This window comes from Anthonomus grandis, chromosome 9 (genome assembly GCF_022605725.1).
Source record: "Anthonomus grandis grandis chromosome 9, icAntGran1.3, whole genome shotgun sequence".
Classification (NCBI taxonomy): Eukaryota; Metazoa; Arthropoda; class Insecta; order Coleoptera; family Curculionidae; genus Anthonomus; species Anthonomus grandis.
The window spans coordinates 14,022,605-14,028,080 of record NC_065554.1 but is presented as its reverse complement, the minus strand read 5'-3'; the positions used below and the strand labels follow the sequence as shown (position 1 = coordinate 14,028,080).

General features: G+C 30.7%; 1 protein-coding gene across 2 annotated transcripts in view; it reads right to left on the bottom strand.

Annotated features, from left to right (window-relative positions):
• The window catches only part of LOC126740106 (fatty acid-binding protein, adipocyte), a 484,513-nt gene that overhangs the window by 185,955 nt on the left and 293,082 nt on the right, over positions 1-5,476 (bottom strand). The gene's annotated exons all lie outside the window — the stretch shown is intronic.

Sequence of the window (5,476 nt, the reverse complement as noted above, 5' to 3'; positions counted from 1 at the left end):
TGCTGTCCTTTATTTTTTTTACTTTTCTTGCAAATTGACTTTAAAGATTTTTAATTTTTTGTTCTACCGCTTGCTTCTCGATGTAAAATTCTTAACCAATTTCCATAAGGGCATCAAGTTCTGGTTCTTACAGTTTTTGGTTTTAGAATCCCATAGATTTGTTTTTAGTTTGTATGCCTTAATAAAGGCTATGACTTTAGCTTGTTCCCATTCCATTTCTCCAAGGAAAACACACGGCGACGATGTCAACAAGGCAAGACGTCACTCCTACTTTAACACTTTGTCGAATGTCGAACGTCGAAAACACGTCCACACACTAAAGTCGATCGACTGCTCTTTTATGTTTACCGACAAGCGATGGAAAACAAATCGACATCGTCAAACGTCAATAGACATAGTTGATCGACAGTGTCGACTCGCTGTGGACGCAGCTTAAGATAACTTCTTGAAGAGACCAATCTGGCAAACCCTCGTGCAAAGTTTCAAAAAATTTTAATAGGCGAATCTTGAATTATTCAAATAAATGTAATTGCAAAATTAGCAAATTTTCGGTTCAGGTAAAACCAGACACTAGCCACCAGCAAACAATTTGTTATAAGGCTTTGTCAAATCTGACGTACAGACGAATACAAGAAATGTTTTTTTTTTCGTTTTATCAATCTCACAACCATACATTCAAAGTAAGACACGTTAACATTACTTTATTATCTAAACTTTTATTTAATATATTTTTCGTCGATTGAATAATTCATACTTATTTTCAAATATCGACTATCACTAATTTATTGACACTTTTCATCACGTCAGTGACAATATTCATTTTACTGGTGCCCGTTTGGTTTTACCTGAACCGAATATTTGCTAATTTTCCAATTACATTTAATTGAATAATTCAAGATTCGCTTATTAAAACTTTTTGAAACTTTGCACAAGGGTTTGCTAGATTGGTCTATTCAAAAAGTTATTCTACATTTTTTCTGTAAAATGTGCAGGGAAGCCAATAATTGACCCCCTTAAAATTTACATGGGATGTTCCGCTCGGCGACGCACCACCCGGTATAATACTCAGTTACATAAATATATTTCAGGCTAGATTTAGACTTTGCTATTTATATTTACAAACCATTTTTCCTTTAAATATTTATTTAATAAAAAGAATTAGACATTATGCATATCTGTTTAAAAATCTCATTATTGCTTACAATTTATGGAGCCAAGGTCGCATTTACATGATGAGCTGTCTCTTATGCAATTATGCGGAAAAGAAACATAAGCAATCTGCCTTGTCAGTGTTAAGGTTCAAATTTATAAATTGTTTCAAAATATTTAGTTCTTTGTTTCCAACAAAATAATCTCATATAATTATTATTGATAATAACTTTTAAATCTAAAAATGGTCTATTTTTTTATTTATAAAAACTTAACAGGGTTTCATTAAAAAAAAAGTACTACCCTTATTATTACAAAAACATTACAAACAATTTTTTAAAATTTTTAAAAAAATTGTTAACATTAATTATTTTATCAAGAGAAAATCATTAAAACACATGACGAATGATTATTGAATGATAAATAATTTTGATGGACTATAAGTCATTTAATAACTTAAATGATTTTAAGATGTTGTTCGTTGTTTGGTAAGCAGTTTTAAGATAAGCAGTTCTGAGATATGTCTATAACGTTTTGAAAAAAGAAATGAATAAATAAAATTAAACCATAGCTAATAAAATTCTATTTAACAATATTTATTCGGCATGACATGGGTCATACAAAATTCATTTTATAGCTATTTATTTAATATTACCTTTTACGAAACTCAAAACATGTTTTATTGTCATAAAAATTAAATTTGTTAATAAAGCTAATAATACAAACTAAATTTTTTTATCACCAGATTTAGTTTCTTAAAATACTAAAATGTCGATAAAAATTATTAAATATAACACATTGGTAGTAATGCAGAACCAAAAGCCTCAGTAAAATACAATTAAACCCAAAAAAAAGAATATTAATTAATGGCAATAACTCGAGACTAGATACTTTCAAAATAAAATTTTTCAAACTTTTCTGTTAGGAACACTTGATAAGACATAAAAATATCTATCTTCACTATAAAAATATATGTTAGCAGTACGGTTCTCACAATAAAAATATTTATTATCAACCAACTAAAACGGAAAAAAAAGAAAGAAAAATAGAAACGCAAAATTAAGATGAGATAAAATTCTCCATATAGTATTCTTCTTGTGTACAGAGTGACCTCTTTGACCATAGAACCTTGCCAAGTCTTTTAAATTTACGTCTTGGTTTTGTATTCCTTTAGAAAGATTTGTTTTCGGATGAAGCAAATTTTTGATTAAACGGTGTCGTAAATCGGCAAAATTGTCGGTACTGGTCAGTGTCAAATCCACACTGGGCAACTGAGGCTCATACACAGTACCGTAAATCTATGAATGTTTGGGCTGGTATCGTGGAAAATAAAGTAATACGGCCATACTTTTTCGAAGAAAACTTAACAGGACAACGCTATTTGAATTTTCTTCAAGAAGCTCTTATCCCTGCTTTGGCTGCTGTCCCGACAGATAAGTTGTAGTTTCAGCACAGCCACATTTCTTTCGAGATGTCCGTAATTACTTGGATACAGTGTTCCCAGGAAGATGGATAGGACGAAGAGGGCCAAGAGAGTGGCCGGCCAGGTCACCAGACCTATATCCCTGCGACTATTTTCTATGGGGGTACCTGAAGAGTAAAGTTTATATTGAGCCAAAGCCAAACAACGTAGAAAATTTGAAAAATAGAATTAGATATGAAATTAGACGTATATCACCCGAAATAATTGATAGTGTTTTATATGAGTTTGTAAACCGTTTTGCTTTCTACCAAGAAGTAAATGGGGATCAGTTTGAACACTTGAAGAGTTTTCACAGTTTATAACATTTTATACTACATTTTATCTTAATTTGTAAATGGACGTACTTACTTGCTTTCTTGTTAGTTAAATGTAAATATTTCTGAAACAGTTGAGTTTTGAGATAAGGTGTGTTATACGAAACTTGCTTGGAATTTCGCCTATATTTCAGAAATGTAATAAAAAATATAGCATTCCATTTAAAAAAATGACCGATGACGTCATATATTTTTTTTGTTCCACCCTGTATACAAAAATGTATGTGAAATAATGCGCAACCTAAAATAAAAATCGACGGGTCCGAGCGTTTTCTCAAAAAAACATGTCTCTAATTTTTATCGAATTTATGCGGAACTTTAGGCGGTCACTGTATATGGTCCTTACAAGATTATAACCGATTTCAAGAGTAGCAATTCTTATTGCATACAATGCCTACTAAAGATCCCAAGCATTTGTAGAAAATCTTAATATGCTGTAAACATTAGCAAACATAAGCAATTATATAAACATAGGCAAACTATTTATAAATATCATAATAGTAGGCCAATTAATTTAGAGGATTTGAGAAATAAAATTGTTTTTATCTCAAATTTTTTTACTAATAAACTTTAAGTAAGAAATAGGTTTTACGATAGGCTAACCTTTTGTGTAACTAAAGAAGGAGGTATTTTTTAGCCTTTTATTTAAGCAATTATTTGTTAGGTTTATTATTTAGAGTTTTATTTTCTGTTTTTTTTTTAATGTTTGCATTCGATTTTTATTAGAAGCTTTATTTTATTTTAATAAGAACAACGCTTTAATTTTCAATAGGCAATGCACAGCATTAAAAATTGTAATAACGAATCTATGCGGGTTTTACACATGTAATTTCTGCATTAGAAAAATATTATATCAATTCCTCGTTAAATTTTTTTAAAATTTTGCCATAAGAAATACAGCCTCCACCCAGGTCAGACGCCTACTAAAATAAAATTTAAAATAACCGGTCACGAACCTCGAACACCAGGTACTGTCGTGGCGGCGGCGTTCCAATATCTTGCCTGTAAGGAACTTTATGTATATGTATAGTGATCCATTCGCCAATCTGTATATTTTATATAACTGTACTAATATTTAATTTAACCACGTTCTAGGTACCATCGTTGCAAATTCAATTCACCTTACTTCGCACAGTGGTACGTGGAGTAGGATTATCTTATAAAATAGAAAGGACGGTCTTCAAATTAAATAAATATCATCCATATAAAATGCAACTTTTCTTTATTTCTTTTACAATGTTTGATGGCGATTTTGTTAGTAAAATTGAACCTTATGTAAAGAAAATTGCCATTACTGGAGCGATAAAAACCTAATTCTTATTAGAAAAGACCATATTCTGTATTGAAATTTTTTTAAATTTAATTTTTTAAACTCTGACTTTAAATTGACTCCATCTACTTGACTGATAATGTTTATAAATTACTCTAAGCTAGATGCCGACAAAAACGCGAATCAATTTCTGTGACCTCCAGAAAGTTTCTCAAACAAACTATATAGATAATATGTATTCTATTCTAGGAAAAACCACTGCATGCAAACCGCATGGATAAGTTTTTACTTAAAAATCTGAATAAAATAGGTGTAATACATATTATTGTAATTCGTGTGATGGTACATAACTATTTAAATCAATAAACGCAACCAACTAAAGCAAGTAACGAATAAGACAGTAAATAACATTCAAATAATTGAGGTCTTCATCAAGCAAATCAATTTTTGTACTTAATATGAGATCGCGTGATAATAATATATGAAATGCTAGGGTACCTAATAGTGTACACTTCGCTGAGATTTAAGATGGAAACTGTCGCATCGTTTTTTTATTTCCTGGTCCTTTGTCCCTTCTTAACGTTGGAAGGTATTTGAAGATTTTTTCTTTATTAGATAATTACATAAACACTCTTACATAAAGTCTCTGTTCAATTGTAGCATTTCTGGTAGTGTTTTTATCTCGTAAGTTCATATTTTTCTGCGTGTGGTATTTTTTAGCACCACCAATGTAGTCTCTGATCTATTAAAGGCACTAGCAGATCTCCTTCTAGTATGTTTATCCAATCTATGATTACCTGGTTTTGGTAGTCACACAAGTTTTATTTTGCTATGGTTTACCAGCTTCCTTGGCTTGGTTTTTCTCTAAAAATCATGTACTAGATCAGATACATTACATCTCACAAATCTTACAATCGCAGGTGTTCGACTCTGCCTAAGATACACAATTTCGAAGGCTGGATCAAAGATATATCTGGGAATCATATGAAGCCGCATCATTTCTGATGTTTTCTACGTGTTTTTGTGCCTTTTTTAATTTTTCGGAACGTTTTTAAATTGGCAATATTGAATTAAAGATGGTTTATACTAAATAAACTTTGATACGTTATCAGTCGTAACATATATGTATAGCGTTGCCGGATTTTACATATTTGGCTTGAACCAAAGTATTCTGCAAGTGAAAACACATTCAGATAAGTACAGATATACGTTGAAAATTTTTAGAAAAGAAGAATTTTTGATTGCGAATCGAGAGTTTAA